A 19,719-nucleotide genomic window follows, 5' to 3' on the forward strand; every position below is an offset into this window, starting at 1 on the left:
AGTTCGAGAACCACGGCCTCTGGCGAAAATGTATCCCAGTACAATATATAACTGCTTTAAATTTCATATAAAAGGTACTGTTCATTTTTGCTAGAGGAGTAATGCGAGGGTTATTGTGAAAGCAGAGAACGCTGTTTTTCCACAGAAATCTTATTTGATATAATTTCACATACAATTTGGTACCCAAGCAAAGTAGCCACCGTTCACATTTAGACTGTCATCGTACCGTTTCACCATCTTTTCTTTACCTTCTGCGTACTCAGTTGCTGCCAAGTTGTTAACCATTGGTTGGCGGCTTCTTTAAATTCGTCATCACTGCCGTAGTGTAGTCCACTCAAAATATCGTTCAGTTTGCGGAACGAGTGGTCATCAACTGGAGGTGAGTCCGGACTGCATGGCGGATGCTGAAACAGCTGAGGCAAGTCGTGTCTCACTTCCGGCCGTGAAGGAGGTTCACTCCACCAGTAGGACGCAGATACGGTCCCAAAACACCCTTATGGTGCTCAAAATTTCTTTCACTCTTTTCTGTTTCATGGGGGATTGCGAATGATGCCACGCCGTTGACTGGCACATTGTTTCTGGCGTGAATCGTCAGTGACAACGTGATTCAAAAAGTCATCACCATCCTTTTTATAGCGACTGGGAAATGTCGCTACAGCTGCCATTCGTTTGGTTTTGTGTTCGTCCGATAAAATTTGAGGAATACACCTAGCATACTTTTTTTTTCTTTTTTTACAGTCCAGATCTGCACTAACGATCACACCATATCTGGAAAGAATAAGCGCTCTCCACCAATTACGATATTCATATCTTCTTGGATTTTTGTTTCAATTCTTGCTGCAATTCTATTGTTCTAATTCTCGCTGATACAATAGCTCCCTACTTAGCAATCATACACAACCGCTCGCTCACCGATAGATCTCTGCCTACAGATTGGAAAATTGCGCAGGTCACACCAGTGTTTAAGAAGGGTAGTAGGAGTAATCCATCGAAGTACAGACCTATATCATTGATGTAGGGGTTTGCAGCATATACTGTATTCAAACATTATGAATCATCTCGAAGGGAACGATCTATTGATACATAATCAGCGCGGTTTCAGAAAACATCGTTCTTGTGAAACGCAGCTAGCTCTTTATTCGCACGAAGTAATCGGCGCTATCGACAGGTGATCTCAAGTTGATTCCGTATTTCTACATTTCCGGAAAACTTTTGACACCGTTCCTCACAAGCTACTTCTAATCAAGCTGCGGGCCTATGGGGTACCGTCTCAGTTGTGCGATTGGATTCGTGATTTCCTGACAGGAAGGTCGCAGTTCGTAGTAATAGAGGGCAAATCGTCGAGTAAGACTGAAGTGATATCAGGTGCTCCCCAGGGAAGCGTCCTGGGACCTCTGCTGTTCCTGATCCCCATAAATGACCTGGGTGACAATCTGAGCAGTTCTCTTAGGTTGTTCGCAGATGATGCTGTAATTTACCGTCTAGTAAGGTCATCCGAAGACCAGTATCAGTTGCAAAGCGATTTAAAAAAGATTGCTGTATGCTGTGGCAGATGGCAGTTGACGCTACATAACGAAAAGTGTGAGGTGATCCACACGAGTTCCAAAAGAAATCCATCGGAATTCGATTACTCGATAAATAGTACAATTCTCGAGGCTGTCAATTCAACTAAGTACCTGGGTGTTAAAATTACGAACAACTTCGGTTGGAAAGACCACATAGATAATATTGTGGGGAAGAAGAGCCAAAGGTTGCGTTTCATTGGCAGGACACTTGGAGGAAGCATCAAGTCCACTAAAGAGACAGCTTACACTACACTCGTTCGTCCTCTGTCAGAATATTGCTGTGCGGTGTGGGATTCTTACCAGGTGGGATTGACGGAGGACATCGAAAGAGTGCAGAAAAGGGCAGCTCGTTTTGTATTATCACGTTATAGGGGAGAGAGTGTGGCAGATATGTTACACGAGTTGGGATGGAAGTCATTAAAGCAAAGACGTTTTTCGTCGCGGCGAGATCTATTTACGAAATTTCAGTCACCAACTTTCTCTTCCGAATGCGAAAATATTTTGTTGAGCCCAACCTACATAGGTAGGAATGATCATCAAAATGAAACAAGAGAAATCAGAGCACGAACAGAAAGGTTTAGGTGTTCGTTTTTCCCGCGCACTGGAGTGGAGTGGTAGAGAGATGAACCCTCTGCCATGCACTTAAATGTGAATTGCAGAGTAATGATATAGATGTGGATGATGTTGATGATGATGTTCAGTTTGTGGGCCGTTCGACTGCTCGGTCATCAGCGCCCGTACAAAGTCCCAATTTCTACACAGTCCAATTTTTTTACACAATCCAATGTAAACACTGTCACCAATGATGATGATGTTGATGAGGACAACAAACACCCAGTCCCCGCGCAGAGAAAATAACGACCCGGCTAGGATTCGAACCCGGGCCCCGTGATTCAGAGTCAACAACGCTAGCCACTGGGCCTCGAGCTGCACAGTCCTTGCTTTGAGTCCGTCACTTACTACTGATGGGCTGCCCGAGCGATCTTCGTCGTAGACGTTCTCCTATCTGCCACTAAACACGGTACGCTACTTCAGAACACTGCCGTAAGCCTCAGTTTGTAAATTTCATCAGCTCGGACTTCTTGCGCATTTAAAACGTGTCCACCTCAGACGTGGTGCAATCGCTAATTTTTTCACACATTTTAAAGTCGCATAGGTAAGCAGTAAGCAACCGTATTTGTTCGTAGCTGCCGCCAAACTGAAACGGACGAGTACCAATGTCGGTGGTCCGTCAGTGGTGGTGGTGGGGGGATGTGGTCGTACGTCAAAACAAAACAGTGTTTATTATCTGATGACTTTGTAGTTTGTATATAGCGAGCTAGAAAATATGAAAATTTTGCACGCGTTATTCGAAGGCATTGCGGGCTGCAGAAAACCAAGCGGTAGGGGCAACAGAATCACACTGTCTCTTTTCCAATAAAATACTGCTCGTTTCCTTTGCACGTACGAAAAATCAGACCTGCACCTTGCGTTCCATTCTTCCGTAACACCCTCCCCCGTCAAAGGACTGCCCTTGACGTGCCAGCAGAGAGAGAAAAATCAGACCTGCACCTTACGTTCCATTCTTCCCTAACACCCTCCCCCGTCAAAGGACTGCCCTTGACGTGCCAGCAGAGAGAGAAGCCCCTGAAGTGTAGCGGTCCAAGGACAATGGAACAGGAGACAGGAGGGACGCAGCGTCATCTTCTCAGACGGACCCCAGTTCTGCTTGCAGCGAGATGGAGGACATAGGCACGTGTGGAGGCTCTGAGTAGAACAAACTTTGCCAGGTTGTGTCATCGTAATCATCATTGGACCCAGCACCTGGCATGATGCTGTGGAGTGCTACTGGAAAAGCATGCCGATCACACCTGATTCCTGTAGCCAGTAACGGCTGAATCCTACATTTGCGTTCGATGTGACGCTGCAGAATCTGCAGAAGGCCTCCACGTTACTCCAGTTTACTTTCGATTTGCTCATGTTTCACCCAGCCAAAAGCTAGCCTGCAGTGGTAACACCAATTTCCGACAGATCACTCAAGTTAAACACTGTCGGGCTCGGCCAGCACTCGGATGGGTTGCTGTCTGGGTGTGCTGAGTGTTATTGGCAACTGGGGAGCACTCAACCCTCGTGCGGCAAACTGAGGAGCTACTTGACTGAGAAGTAGCGGCTCCAGTCATGAAAACTAACAACGGACGGGAGAATGGTGCGCCGACCACATGCCCCTCCATATCCTCACCCAGTGACACCCATTGGCTGAGCATGACATGGCAGTGACGTGGTACTGTTGACAGTTCCAAAGACTGAGAAGTAGCAGGTCCAGTCATGAAAACTGACAACGGATGGGAGAGCGCTGTGCTGACACATGCCTCTCCATATCCTCATCCAGTGACACCCATTGGCTGAGCATGACATGGCAGTGACGTGGTACTGTTGACAGTTCCAAAGACTGAGAAGTAGCAGGTCCAGTCATGAAAACTGACAATGGATGGGAGAGCGGTGTTCTGACACATGCCCTTCCATATCCTCATCCAGTGACACCCATTGGCTGAGCATGACATGGCATTCGGATGGTACTGTTGGGCATTCTGAGGACTGAGAATTAGCACCTCTGGTCATGAAAACTGACAACAGCCGAGAGAGCGGTGTACTGACCAAATGTCCCTCCATATCCTCATCCAGTGACACCCATTGGCTGAGCATGACATGGCAGTCACGTGGTACTGTTGACCATTCCAAAGACTGAGAAGTAGCAGGTCCAGTCATGAAAACTGACAATGGATGGGAGAGCGGTGTTCTGGCACATGCCCTTCCATATCCTCATCCAGTGACACCCATTGGCTGAGCATGACATGGCAGTCACGTGGTACTGTTGACAATTCCGAAGACTGAGAAGTTGCAGGTCCAGTCATGAAAACTGACAACGGTTGGGAGAGCGGTGTGCTGACACATGCTCCTCCATATCCTCATCCAGTGACACCCATTGGCTGAGCATGACATGTCAGTCACATGGTACTGTTGACCATTCCGAAGACTGAGAAGTAGCAGGTCCAGTCATGAAAACTGACAACGGATGGGAGAGCGGTGTGCTGACACATGCCCTTCCATATTCTCATCCAGTGACACCCATTGGCTGAGGATGACATGGCAGTCGGATGGTACCTTTGGGCATTGCGAGGACTGAGAAATAGCAGCTCCAGTCATGAAAACTGACAACGGATGGGAGAGCGGTGTGCTGACACATGCCCCTCCATATCCTCATCCAGTGACACCCATTGGCTGAGCATGACATGGCAGTCACATGGTACTGTTGACAATTCCAAAGACGGAGAAGTAGCAGGTCCAGTCATGAAAACTGACAACAGATGGGAGAGCGATGTGCTGACACATGCCCTTCCATATCCTCATCCAGTGACACCCATTGGCTGAGCATGACATGGCATTCGGATGGTACTGTTTGGCATTCTGAGGACAGAATTAGCACCTCTGGTCATGAAAACTGACAACAGCCAAGAGAGCGGTGTACTGACCGAATGCCCCTCCATATCCTCATCCAGTGACACCCATTGGCTGAGCATGACATGGCAGTGACGTGGTACTGTTGACAGTTCCAAAGACTGAGAAGTAGCAGGTCCAGTCATGAAAACTGACAATGGATGGGAGAGCGGTGTTCTGACACATGCCCTTCCATATCCTCATCCAGTGACACCCATTGGCTGAGCATGACATGGCATTCGGATGGTACTGTTGGGCATTCTGAGGACTGAGAATTAGCACCTCTGGTCATGAAAACTGACAACAGCCGAGAGAGCGATGTACTGACCAAATGTCCCTCCATATCCTCATCCAGTGACACCCATTGGCTGAGCATGACATGGCAGTCACGTGGTACTGTTGACCATTCCAAAGACTGAGAAGTAGCAGGTCCAGTCATGAAAACTGACAATGGATGGGAGAGCGGTGTTCTGGCACATGCCCTTCCATATCCTCATCCAGTGACACCCATTGGCTGAGCATGACATGGCAGTCACGTGGTACTGTTGACAATTCCGAAGACTGAGAAGTTGCAGGTCCAGTCATGAAAACTGACAACGGTTGGGAGAGCGGTGTGCTGACACATGCTCCTCCATATCCTCATCCAGTGACACCCATTGGCTGAGCATGACATGTCAGTCACATGGTACTGTTGACCATTCCGAAGACTGAGAAGTAGCAGGTCCAGTCATGAAAACTGACAACGGATGGGAGAGCGGTGTGCTGACACATGCCCTTCCATATTCTCATCCAGTGACACCCATTGGCTGAGGATGACATGGCAGTCGGATGGTACCTTTGGGCATTGCGAGGACTGAGAAATAGCAGCTCCAGTCATGAAAACTGACAACGGATGGGAGAGCGGTGTGCTGACACATGCCCCTCCATATCCTCATCCAGTGACACCCATTGGCTGAGCATGACATGGCAGTCACGTGGTACTGTTGACAATTCCGAAGACTGAGAAGTTGCAGGTCCAGTCATGAAAACTGACAACGGTTGGGAGAGCGGTGTGCTGACACATGCTCCTCCATATCCTCATCCAGTGACACCCATTGGCTGAGCATGACATGGCAGTCACATGGTACTGTTGACCATTCCGAAGACTGAGAAGTAGCAGGTCCAGTCATGAAAACCGACAACGGATGTGAGAGCGGTGTGCTGACACATGCCCCTCCATATCCTCATCCAGTGACACCCATTGGCTCAGCATGACATGGCATTTGGATGATACTGTTGACCATTCTGAAGACTGAGAAGTAGCAGGTCCAGTCATGAAAACTGACAACGGATGGGAGAGCGGTGTGCTGACACATGCCCCTCCATATCCTCATCCAGTGACACCCATTGGCTGAGCATGACATGGCAGTCACTTGGTACTGTTGACCATTCCGAAGACTGAGAAGTAGCAGGTCCAGTCATGAAAACTGACAACGGATGGGAGAGCGGTGTGCTGACACATGCCCCTCCATATCCTCATCCAGTGACACCCATTGGCTGAACATGACATGGCAGTCACATGGTACTGTTGACCATTCCGAAGACTGAGAAGTAGAAGGTCCAGTCATGAAATCTGACAACGGATGGGAGAGCGGTGTGCTGACACATGCCCCTCCATATCCTCATCCAGTGACACCCATTGGCTGAGCATGACATGGCATTCGGATGGTACTGTTTGGCATTCTGAGGACAGAATTAGCACCTCTGGTCATGAAAACTGACAACAGCCAAGAGAGCGGTGTACTGACCGAATGCCCCTCCATATCCTCATCCAGTGACACCCATTGGCTGAGCATGACATGGCAGTGACGTGGTACTGTTGACAGTTCCAAAGACTGAGAAGTAGCAGGTCCAGTCATGAAAACTGACAATGGATGGGAGAGCGGTGTTCTGACACATGCCCTTCCATATCCTCATCCAGTGACACCCATTGGCTGAGCATGACATGGCATTCGGATGGTACTGTTGGGCATTCTGAGGACTGAGAATTAGCACCTCTGGTCATGAAAACTGACAACAGCCGAGAGAGCGATGTACTGACCAAATGTCCCTCCATATCCTCATCCAGTGACACCCATTGGCTGAGCATGACATGGCAGTCACGTGGTACTGTTGACCATTCCAAAGACTGAGAAGTAGCAGGTCCAGTCATGAAAACTGACAATGGATGGGAGAGCGGTGTTCTGGCACATGCCCTTCCATATCCTCATCCAGTGACACCCATTGGCTGAGCATGACATGGCAGTCACGTGGTACTGTTGACAATTCCGAAGACTGAGAAGTTGCAGGTCCAGTCATGAAAACTGACAACGGTTGGGAGAGCGGTGTGCTGACACATCCTCCTCCATATCCTCATCCAGTGACACCCATTGGCTGAGCATGACATGGCAGTCACATGGTACTGTTGACCATTCCGAAGACTGAGAAGTAGCAGGTCCAGTCATGAAAACTGACAACGGATGGGAGAGCGGTGTGCTGACACATGCCCTTCCATATTCTCATCCAGTGACACCCATTGGCTGAGGATGACATGGCAGTCGGATGGTACCTTTGGGCAGTGCGAGGACTGAGAAATAGCAGCTCCAGTCATGAAAACTGACAACGGATGGGAGAGCGGTGTGCTGACACATGCCCCTCCATATCCTCATCCAGTGACACCCATTGGCTGAGCATGACATGGCAGTCACGTGGTACTGTTGACAATTCCGAAGACTGAGAAGTTGCAGGTCCAGTCATGAAAACTGACAACGGTTGGGAGAGCGGTGTGCTGACACATGCTCCTCCATATCCTCATCCAGTGACACCCATTGGCTGAGCATGACATGGCAGTCACATGGTACTGTTGACCATTCCGAAGACTGAGAAGTAGCAGGTCCAGTCATGAAAACCGACAACGGATGTGAGAGCGGTGTGCTGACACATGCCCCTCCATATCCTCATCCAGTGACACCCATTGGCTCAGCATGACATGGCATTTGGATGATACTGTTGACCATTCTGAAGACTGAGAAGTAGCAGGTCCAGTCATGAAAACTGACAACGGATGGGAGAGCGGTGTGCTGACACATGCCCCTCCATATCCTCATCCAGTGACACCCATTGGCTGAGCATGACATGGCAGTCACTTGGTACTGTTGACCATTCCGAAGACTGAGAAGTAGCAGGTCCAGTCATGAAAACTGACAACGGATGGGAGAGCGGTGTGCTGACACATGCCCCTCCATATCCTCATCCAGTGACACCCATTGGCTGAACATGACATGGCAGTCACATGGTACTGTTGACCATTCCGAAGACTGAGAAGTAGAAGGTCCAGTCATGAAATCTGACAACGGATGGGAGAGCGGTGTGCTGACACATGCCCCTCCATATCCTCATCCAGTGACACCCATTGGCTGAGCATGACATGGCAGTCACATGGTACTGTTGACCATTCCGAAGACTGAGAGGTAGCAGGTCCAGTCATGAAAAAAGACAACGGATGGGAGAGCGGTGTGCTGACACATGCCCCTCCATATCCTCATCCAGAGACACCCATTGGCTCAGCATGACATGGCATTTGGATGGTACTGTTGACCATTCTGAAGACTGAGAAGTAGCAGGTCCAGTCATGAAAACTGACAACGGATGGGAGAGCGGTGTGCTGACACATGCCCCTCCATATCCTCATCCAGTGACACCCATTGGCTGAGCATGACATGGCAGTCACATGGTACTGTTGACCATTCCGAAGACTGAGAAGTAGCAGGTCCAGTCATAAAAGCTGACAACGGATGGAAGAGTGGTGTGCTGACACATGCCCCTCCTTATCCTCATCTAGTGACACCCATTGGCCGAGCATGACATGGCAGTCACATGGTACTGTTGACAATTCCAAAGACTGAGAAGTAGCAGATCCAGTCATGAAAACTGACAATGAATGGGAGAGCGGTGTGCTGACACATGCCCCTCCATATCCTCATCCAGTGACACCCATTGGCTAAGCATGACATGGCAGTCACATGGTACTGTTGACCATTCCGAAGACTGAGAAGTAGCAGGTCCAGTCATGAAAACTGACAACGGCCGGGAGAGCGGTGTGCTGACACATGCCCCTCCATATCCTCATCCAGTGACACTCATTGGCTGAGCATGACATGGCAGTCACATGGTACTGTTGACCATTCCGAAGACTGAGAAGTAGCAGGTCCAGTCATGAAAACTGACAACGGATGGGAGAGCGGTGTGCTGACACATGCCCCTCCATATCCTCATCCAGTGACACCCATTGGCTGAGCATGACATGGCAGTCACATGGTACTGTTGACCATTCCGAAGACTGAGAAGTAGCAGGTCCAGTCATGAAATCTGACAACGGATGGGAGAGTGGTGTGCTGACACATGCCCCTCCATATCCTCATCCAGTGACACCCATTGGCTGAGCATGACATGGCAGTCACATTGTACTGTTGACCATTCCGAAGACTGAGAAGTAGCAGGTCCAGTCATGAAAACTGACAACGGATGGGACGCGGTGTGCTGACACATGCCCCTCCATATCCTCATCCAGTGACACCCATTGGCTGAGCATGACATGGAATTTGGATGGTACTGTGGACCATTCCGAAGACTGAGAAGTAGCAGGTCCAGTCATAAAAACTGACAACGGATGGGAGAGCGGTGTGCTGACACATGCCCCTCCTTATCCTCATCTAGTGACATCCATTGGCTGAGCATGACATGGCAGTCACATGGTACTATTGACAATTCCAAAGACTGAGAAGTAGCAGGTCCAGTCATGAAAACTGACAACGGATGGGAGAGCGGTGTGCTGACACATGCCCCTCCATATCCTCATCCAGTGACACCCATTGGCTGAGCATGACATGGCAGTCACATGGTACTGTTGACCATTCCGAAGACTGAGAAGTAGCAGGTCCAGTCATGAAAACTGACAACGGATGGGAGAGCGGTGTGCTGACACATGCCCCTCCATATCCTCATCCAGTGACACCCATTGGCTGAGCATGACATGGCAGTCACATGGTACTGTTGACCATTCCGAAGACTGAGAAGTAGCAGGTCCAGTCATGAAAACTGACAACGGATGGGAGAGCGGTGTGCTGACACATGACCCTCCATATCCTCATCCAGTGACACCCATTGGCTGAGCATGACATGGCAGTCACATGGTACTGTTGACCATTCTGAAGACTGAGAAGTAGCAGGTCCAGTCATGAAAACTGACAACGGATGGGAGAGCGGTGTGCTGACACATGCCCCTCCATATCCTCATCCAGTGACACCCATTGGCTGAGCATGACATGGCAGTCATATGGTACTGTTGACCATTCCGAAGACTGAGAAGTAGCAGGTCCAGTCATGAAAACTGACTACGGATGGGTGAGCGGTGTGCTGACACATGCCCCTCCATATCCTCATCCAGTGACACCCATTGGCTGAGCATGACATGGCAGTCACATGGTACTGTTGACCATTCCGAAGACTGAGAAGTAGCAGGTCCAGTCATGAAAACTGACAATGGATGGGAGAGCGGTGTGCTGACACATGCTCCTCCATATCCTCATCCAGTGACACCCATTGGCTGAGCATGACATGGCAGTCACATGGTAATGTTGACCATTCCGAAGACTGAGAAGTAGCAGGTCCAGTCATAAAAGCTGACAACAGATGGGAGAGTGGTGTGCTGACACATGCCCCTCCATATCCTCATCTAGTGTTATCCATTGGCTGAGCATGACATGGCAGTCATATGGTACTGTTGACAATTCCAAAGACTGAAAAGTAGCAGGTCCAGTCATGAAAACTGACAATGGATGGGAGAGTGGTGTGCTGACACATGCCCCTCCATATCCTCATCCAGTGACACCCATTGGCTGAGCATGACATGGCAGTCACATGGTACTGTTGACCATTCCGAAGACTGAGAAGTAGCAGGTCCAGTCATTAAAAACTGACAACGGATGGGAGAGCGGTGTGCTGACACATGCCCCTCCATATCCTCATCCAGTGACACCCATTGGCTGAGCATGACATGGCAGTCACATGGTACTGTTGACCATTCCGAAGACTGAGAAGTAGCAGGTCCAGTCATGAAAACTGACAACAGATGGGAGAGCGGTGTGGTGACACATGCCCCTCCATATCCTCATCCAGTGACACGCATTGGCTGAGCATGACATGGCAGTCACATGGTACTGTTGACGATTCCGAAGACTGAGAAGTAGCAGGTCTAGTCATGAAAACTGACAATGGATGGGAGAGCGGTGTGCTGACACATGCCCCTCCATATCCTCATCCAGTGACACCCATTGGCTGAGCATGACATGGCAGTCACATGGTACTGTTGACCATTCCGAAGACTGAGAAGTAGCAGGTCCAGTCATAAAAGCTGACAACAGATGGGAGAGTGGTGTGCTGACACATGCCCCTCCATATACTCATCTAGTGTTATCCATTGGCTGAGCATGACATGGCAGTCATATGGTACTGTTGACAATTCCAAAGACTGAAAAGTAGCAGGTCCAGTCATGAAAACTGACAATGGATGGGAGAGCGGTGTGCTGACACATGCCCCTCCATATCCTCATCCAGTGACACCCATTGGCTGAGCATGACATGGCAGTCACATGGTACTGTTGACCATTCCGAAGACTGAGAAGTAGCAGGTCCAGTCATGAAAACTGACAATGGATGGGAGAGCGGTGTGCTGACACATGCCCCTCCATATCCTCATCCAGTGACACCCATTGGCTGAGCATGACATGGCAGTCACATGGTACTGTTGACGATTCCGAAGACTGAGAAGTAGCAGGTCTAGTCATGAAAACTGACAATGGATGGGAGAGCGGTGTGCTGACACATGCCCCTCCATATCCTCATCCAGTGACACCCATTGGCTGAGCATGACATGGCAGTCACATGGTAATGTTGACCATTCCGAAGACTGAGAAGTAGCAGGTCCAGTCATGAAAACTGACAACGGATGGGAGAGCGGTGTCCTGACACATGCCCCTCCATATCCTCATCCAGTGACACCCATTGGCTGAGCATGACATGGCATTTGGATGGTACTGTGGACCATTCCGAAGACTGAGAAGTAGCAGGTCCAGTCATAAAAACTGACAACGGATGGGAGAGCGGTGTGCTGACACATGCCCCTCCTTATCCTCATCTAGTGACATCCATTGGCTGAGCATGACATGGCAGTCACATGGTACTGTTGACAATTCCAAAGACTGAGAAGTAGCAGGTCCAGTCATGAAAACTGACAACGGCCGGGAGAGCGGTATGCTGACACATGCCCCTCCATATCCTCATCCAGTAACACAGCTTTCAGATGGTACCACAGGGCATTCAGAGGACTGAGAAGTAGCTGATATGGAAATGAAAACTGACAACAGCCGAGAGAGCTGTGTGCTGACCGAATGCCCCTCCATATCCTCATCCAGTGACAGTCGTTGGCTGATCATGACACAGCAGTCAGATGGTACCATTGGGCATTGCGAGGACTGAGAAATAGCAGCTCCAGTCATGAAAACTGACACTGCCTGGGAGAGAGGTATGCTGACCAAGTACACCTCCATATCCGCCCATTGCCTGAGGATGACACGGTAGTCGGATGGTACCGTTGGTTATTCCGCACCTGTTGGTCCAGAGTTTACTTAGTAGTCGCCTCGGTGGGAAGCGGGATAAATTCCTCGCGCCGCCTGAAACTCGATGCGCATTTCCAGAAGGAAAGCAGCCGTGTCGATGAGCTGCGACCTGGTATGGCGATAAGGTGGTGTAAGTGCAGGGTCCGGCTCCACGATCCGAGATAAACTGCAGCCTCTTCTGGGGTCGGACGGTTACGCGACCGCTGACCTCGCAGATACCACCGGAGCTATCCACTCCAGGGGCAGGCACTGGAGAGGACACTTGGGCTGCATTCACAGCTGGAATCGCCAGGTACAGAAATAGAAAAGCCGTTATCTTTAGCCAGGCATTTTGCCCTTAATGGCAGATAAGCTTTCTTAAATAGAAAGAGTCAAGGCACGTAAGGATTAGATATTAACTGCGAGTGAACGTTGATTTGAATCACTGGGGAAAGTTGAAAAGTTACGACGTTTTGGGATTCGAACGCGGGTCTCCCGCTTACTGGACACAAGCTCTGACACTGTGTCCGGATGGCATAGTGGTCAAAAAAATGGTTCAAATCGTTCTGAGCACTATGGGACTTAACATCTGAGGTCACCAGTCCCCTAGAACTTAGAACTACTTAAACCTAACTAACCTAAGGACAGCACACACATCCATGTCCGAGGCAGGATTCGAACCTGCGACCGTAGCGGTCGCTCGGTTCCAGACTGAAGCGCCTAGAACCGCTCGGCCACTCCGACCGGCTCGTAGTGCTGAGACAATCTCTCTAGTAAGAAGGAACACCAGGTTTGAATCCTGGTACGGCACAAATTTTCGACATTCCCCAGTGACTTAAAGCAATGCCCAGTTGCAGCCAATGTCTGTAATTCTTTTGTGTCGCAATTCTTAATGGTTGCTGGATCGAAAATTGTGTCCGTTCTTTAGGACAGTCATATCATTTGGATATTTTCAGTAGTTTGTTGATAATCAATTAGTGTTTTGTGAGATCAACCTTAGATGCGCTTAATTTTTTAAATCGGTAATGATGATAATAAGAATTCAGTCTTTTTATTGGCAAGCCCTCTTCCTACGATAATGTTACGTAAAAATCACCTAAAAGTTCTTCATTAAACGAAGTACGCTGTTATCTTCCTTTCGTGGCAGAACACGACCAGGTATTCACTAACATCAGTTTTTTAAATAGACTCACAAAGAAAGAACAATAATCTTTACCTCAGTATTAATATTGCTCGGTTGAACCAAATTCTTCAAGAACGTTGTTTTTCGTGTAAATACCTTCATAGAACTCTTGAAAAAACGTTTTAAACTACAAAACAGTATCATCATCTTCCTGATTGTGTCGGTTTACAATTGTATTGAGTTCTTTTCCCCACTGGACGTTTTGTGAAAGGGAACACCCTTTAGAGGTTGGCATTATGGCCAGTTTCAGTAACTGCAAATAAAATTATTCATTATGCCGTGATTTCATACTGTCCACTGCCTGTATTTTTTGCAGTTCTGCCACTGATCAAAGAATTTACTGTCATCCAAATTTACTTTTCTTCTAGAAAAAAGATATGTAGTCTCTAATGCTTGTTTCCAGATTCGATCAACAGCTAATGTCACCCATTGGAATTGCTCTAACTGGGTGCTAAATTCACATGTCCGGGAATGTAGGTAGTGTGTGGTAATCATGTACTTACTATTCACGTATAATCTGAATTCTTTCACCAGATTTTGATATGTCTCTGATGTTGTTCTTGTTGTGGTCTTCAGTCAAGAGACTGGTTTTATGCAGCTCTCCATGTTACTCCATTCTGTGCAAGCTTCTTCATCTCCCAGTAACTACTGCAGCCTACATCCTTCTGAATCTGCTTAGTGTATTCATCTCTTGGCTTCCCTCTACGATTTTTACCCTCCACGCTGCCCTCCAATACTAAATTATCCTTTGATGCCTCAGAACATGTCCTACCAACCGATCCCTTCTTCTAGTCAAATTGTGCCACAAACTCCTGTTCTCCCCAATTCTATTCAATACCTCCTCATTAGTTATGTAATCTACCCATTTAATCTTCAGCATTCTTCTGTAGCACCACATTCCGAAAGCTTCTATTCTCTTCTTGTCCAAACTATTTATCGTCCATGTTTCACTTCCATACATGGCTAAACTCCACACAAATACTTTCAGAAACGACTTTCTGACACTTAAATCTATACTTGATGTTAACAAATTTCTCTTCTTCAGAAACGTCTTCCTTCTCATTACCACTCTACATTTTATATCCTCTCTACTTCGAACATCATGATATGGAATCGGTGGGTTCAGGAGGGTAATACGAAACGCCGTGCTGGATATCAACGGTCTCGTATCACTAGCAGTCGAGATGACAGGCATCTTATCCGCACAGCTGTAACGGATCGTGCAACCACGTCTCGATCCCTGAGTCAACAGATGGGGACGTTTGCAAGACAACAACCATCTGCACGAACAGTTCGACGACGTTTGCAGCAGCACGGACTATCAGCTCTGAGACCGTGGCTGCGGTTACGCTTGACGCTGCGTCACAGACAGGAGCGCCTGCGATGGTCTACTCGACGACGAGCCTGGGGGCACGAATGGCAAAACGTCATTTTTTCGAATGAATCCAGGTTCTGTTTACAGCATCACGATGGTCGCATCCGTGTTTGGCGCCATCGCGGTGAACGCACATTGTAAGCGTGTATTCGTCATCGCCATACTGGCGTCTCACCCGGCGTGATGGTATGGGGTGTCATTGGTTACACGTCTCGGTCACCTCTTGGTCGCATCGACGGCACTTTGAACAGTGGACGCTACATTTCAGATGTGTTACGGCCCGTGGTTCTACCCTTCATTCGATCCCTGCGAAATCCTACATTTCGGCTGGATAATGCACGATCGCATGTTGCAGGTCCTGTACGGGCCTTTCTGGATACAGGAAATGTTCGACTGCTGCCCTGGCCAGCACATTCTCCAGATCTCTCACCTACTGAAAACGTCTTATCAAAGGTGGTCGAGCAACTGGCTCGTCACAATACGCCAGTCACTACTCTTGATGAACTGTGGTATCGTGTTGAAGCTGCATGGGCAGCTGTGCCTGTACACGCCATCCAAGGTCTGTTTGACTCAATGCCCAGGCGTATCGAGGCCGTTATTACGGCCAGAGGTGGTTGTTCTGGGGACTGATTTTTCAGGATCTATGCACCCAAATTGCATGAAAATGTAATCACATGTCAGTTCTAGTCTAATATATTTGTCCAGTGAATACCTGTTTATCATCTGGATTTCTTCATGGTGTGGCAATTTTAGTGGCCAGTAGTGTACATCACACCTGTCCGGGTAACGGTGTGAGTGACGGTGTGTGGAAACCGCTGTTTGTGGTGGCCGCAACTGCTCAAGAGACTGCGAGAGGAAGAGGCAGCCCGGCACATCAGCTGAACTCCTGATGGCGGCAGACAGCCCAGGTGGCCGGTCGCTATAAGTCGCACGATATATTAACGTCGCCGCATTTGCATCGGCGTCTGTGGGCGAGCGAGCCACCTGGCTCCAACTGGGCGTGGCGTCCTGTTCTGGAACTGCGTATGGACAGCTTGCGCTCATTGATAAATACCGCCGTTTCAATTTCGCAGCAGCGCTCTGATAATTTATTCTGCGGCACCAAATCCTTTCCGATCACAACACGGTGATAGATGGCGTGTGTTTCTGTTCGCTGTCCGATTGCAGCAGCTTATCGTTTTTCACACCCAATCGGCGCGCGGGATTAGCCGAGCGGTCTTAGGCGCTGCAGTCTTGGACTGTGCGGCTGGTCCCGGCGGAGGTTCGAGTCCTCCCTCGGGCTTGAGTGTCTGTGTTTGTCCTTAGGATAGTTTAGGTTAAGTGGTGTGTAAGCTTAGGGACTGATGACCTTAGCAGTTAAGTCCCGTAAGATTTGACACATATTTTTGAAGAAGGGAATAATAACTGTGGACGACAAACAACGAAGCGCCCGGACTAAAAAAGGGTGTAATACAGGGATGTAGTCTTTAGCCCCCACTGTTCAAATTGTACATCGAAGAAGAAAGTATGGAAATAAAAGAAAGGAAATCGATGATTAGATTGGTTGTTGACATTGCTATCTTCAGTAAAAGCGAAAAATAATTACAGAACGAGTTCAATGGAATAAACAGTCTAATGAGTATAGAATATGTTGCGAGTATGAACATCTACATCTACATCCATACTCCGCAAGCCACCTAACGGTGTGTGGCGGAGGGTACCTTGAGTACCTCTATCGGTTCTCCCTTCTATTCCAGTCTCGTATTGTTCGTGGAAAGGATTGTCGGTATGCTTATGTGTGGGCTCTTATCTCTCTGATTTTATCCTCATGGTCTCTTCGCAAGATATACGTAGGAGGGAGCAATATACTGCTTGACTCTTCGGTGAAGGTATCTTCTCGAAACTTCAACAAAAGCCCGTACCGAACTACTGAGCATCTCTCCTGCAGAGTCTTCCATTGGAGTTTATCTATCATCTCCGTAACGCTTTCGCGATTACTAAATGATCCTGTAACGAAGCGCGCTGCTCTCCGTTGGATCTTCTCTATCTCTTCTATCAACCCTATCTGGTACGGATCCAACACTGCTGACCAGTATTCAACAGTGGGCGAACAAGCGTACTGTAATCTACTTCCTTTGTTTTCGGATTGCATTTCCTTAGGATTCTTCCAATCAATCTCAGTCTGGCATCTGCTATACCGACGATCAAATTTATATGATCATTCCATTTTAAATCACTCCTAATGCCTACTCCCAGATAATTTATGGAATTAACTGCTTCCAGTTGCTGACCTGCTATTTTGTAGCTAAATGATAAGGGACCTATCTTTCTATGTATTCGCAGCACATTACACTTGTCTACATTGAGATTCAATTGCCATTCCCTGCACCATGCGTCAATTCGCTGCAGATCCGCCTGCATTTCAGTACAATTTTCCATTGTTGCAACCTCTCGATATACCACAGCATCATCCGCAAAAAGCCTCAGTGAACTTCCGATGTCATCCACAAGGTCATTTATGTATATTGTGAATAGCAACGGTCCTATGACACTCCCCTGGGGCACACCTGAAATCACTCTTACTTCGGAAGACTTCTCTCCATTGAGAATGACATGCTGCGTTCTGTTATCTAGGAACTCTTCAATCCAGTCATGCGATTGATCTGATAGTCCATATGCTCTTACTTTGTTCATTAAACGACTGTGGGGAACTGTATCGAACGCCTTGCGAAAGTAAAGAAACACGGCATCTACCTGGGAACCCGTGTCTATGGCCCTCCGAGTCTCGTGGACGAATAGCGCGAGCTGGGTTTTACACGATCGTCTTTTTCGAAACCCGTGCTGATTCCTACAGAGTAGATTTTTAGTCTCGAGAAACGACATTAAACTGTAACACAATACGTATTCCAAAATTCTACAACTGATAGACGTTAGAGATATAGGTCTATAGTTCTGCACATCTGTTCGACGTCCCTTCTTGAAAACGGGGATGACCTGTGCCCTTTTGCAAGAAAGTGAAGAAAAGCGAAAGTAATAAGAAGTAGTATCAGAAACGACAACAGTGAGAAAACATAAGGCTTGATGGTCACGAAGTAGATGAAGTTAAGGAATTCTGCTACCTAGGCAGAAAAGTAACCAATGACGGACGGAGCAAGGAGAACATCAACAGCAGACAAGCACGGCCAAATGGGCCTTCTTGGCCCAGATAAGTCTGCAAATGTCAAACTAAAACGAAGCTAAACTCATCCCGAGCAGACATGAAGGCCCAACGGTACCGACCGGCCGCCGTGTCATCCTGAGCCCACAGGCGTCACTGATGCGGATATGGAGGGGCATGTGGTCAGAACACCGCTCTCCCGGCCGTATATCAGTTTACGAGACCGGAGCCGCTACTTCTCAGTCAAGTAGCTCCTCAGTTTGCCTCACCAGGGCTGAGTGCTCCTCGCTTTGCCAACAGCGCTCGCCAGACCGGATGGTCACCCATCCGAGTGCTAGCCCAGCCCGACAGCGCTTAACTTCGGTGATCTGACGGGAACCGGTGTTATCACTGCGGCAAAGCCGTTGGCCGCAAATATCAAACACAGGCCTTAATTTGAGGAAGATAGTTTTGAGAATGTAAGTTTGGAGCACAGCTTTGAATGGTAGTGAAACATGGACTGTGGGAAAACCGGAACAGAAGTGAATCGAAGCATTTGAGATGTGGTGCTACAAACGAATGTTGTAAATTCAGGTGAACTGATAAAGTAATGAACGAGAAGGTTCTGCGGAGAATCGGAGACGAGAGGGGTGTATGGAGAACACTGACAAGGAGACTGGACAGGATGATAGGTCATCTGTTACTGCCGTCAGGGCTGACTTCCATGGTACTAGAGGGAGCTGTGAAGGAAGACAGACGCTGGAGTAGATAGACAGCTATCCAGTGATCACAGGCCCTGCAGACCACCCGCTGTTTCCACACACTGGCTCCATTCCTCCCTGTTTTGTGGACGGTTCCTGCAGGTGTCTTCAGTTCCCAGGGCTGCTAGCTCCTTCGCCAGGTAGCCCATCCAGTGCTGCCTTGGTCGTCCAATGGGGCGTTCGGTGTTTGGTTTCCCCGCTAGTGCCATCTTCGCCTGTCTTCCATCTCGCATACGGTCCACATGGCCCACCCATTGAGTTCCTTTGCTCTGTATCTTCTGTAGGATAGCTGGTTGACGCATCAGAAGGTAGATTTCTTCGTTTTTCCTCCCCCTCTTCCTCCATTCTCCGTTATCTAAAGCTGGTCCCCATATCTTTGTCATTACTCTTCTTTCAAACACACTACTGGCCATTAAAATTCCTACACCAAGACGAAATGCAGATGATAAACGGGTATTCGTTGGACAAATATATTATACTAGAACTGGCATGTGATTACATTTTGACGTAATTTGGGTGCATAGATCCAGAGAAATCAATACCCAGAACTACCACCTCTGGCCGTAATAGCGG

General features: G+C 48.3%; 1 protein-coding gene and 1 pseudogene across 1 annotated transcript in view; one reads left to right on the forward strand and one right to left on the reverse strand.

The window, feature by feature from the left end:
• The window catches only part of LOC126295230 (uncharacterized), a 2,305,622-nt gene that overhangs the window by 9,297 nt on the left and 2,276,606 nt on the right, over positions 1-19,719 (forward strand). The gene's annotated exons all lie outside the window — the stretch shown is intronic.
• Positions 18,698-18,815, reverse strand: LOC126295545 (5S ribosomal RNA; annotated as a pseudogene).

This window comes from Schistocerca gregaria, chromosome 11 (assembly GCF_023897955.1).
Source record: "Schistocerca gregaria isolate iqSchGreg1 chromosome 11, iqSchGreg1.2, whole genome shotgun sequence".
In the NCBI taxonomy this organism is placed as follows: Eukaryota; Metazoa; Arthropoda; class Insecta; order Orthoptera; family Acrididae; genus Schistocerca; species Schistocerca gregaria.